Here is a 229-nt window from a genome sequence, read left to right as displayed (position 1 = left end):
GTTCGCACAAAAACGAACAAATAAACAGTTTATTTGTCGCCTGAGGAGGGGGGGGAGGGAGAATAATACTCTCTCCTCCTTTCTGGGTGATTCGCTAATCTTTTTTTTCTCTCTCGCGATTAGATGCTGTGAGGGGAGATTAGATATTGGGAGAGGGGAGAGGGGGAGGGGGGAGGGTTACAGAATGGTATTGGTATATGAATGAAGCGTTTGTTTTGTTCTTGGTAAT

The sequence above is a fragment of the Penaeus monodon genome, chromosome 23 (genome assembly GCF_015228065.2).
Source record: "Penaeus monodon isolate SGIC_2016 chromosome 23, NSTDA_Pmon_1, whole genome shotgun sequence".
Classification (NCBI taxonomy): domain Eukaryota; kingdom Metazoa; phylum Arthropoda; class Malacostraca; order Decapoda; family Penaeidae; genus Penaeus; species Penaeus monodon.
Note: the sequence above shows the minus strand (reverse complement) of the source record.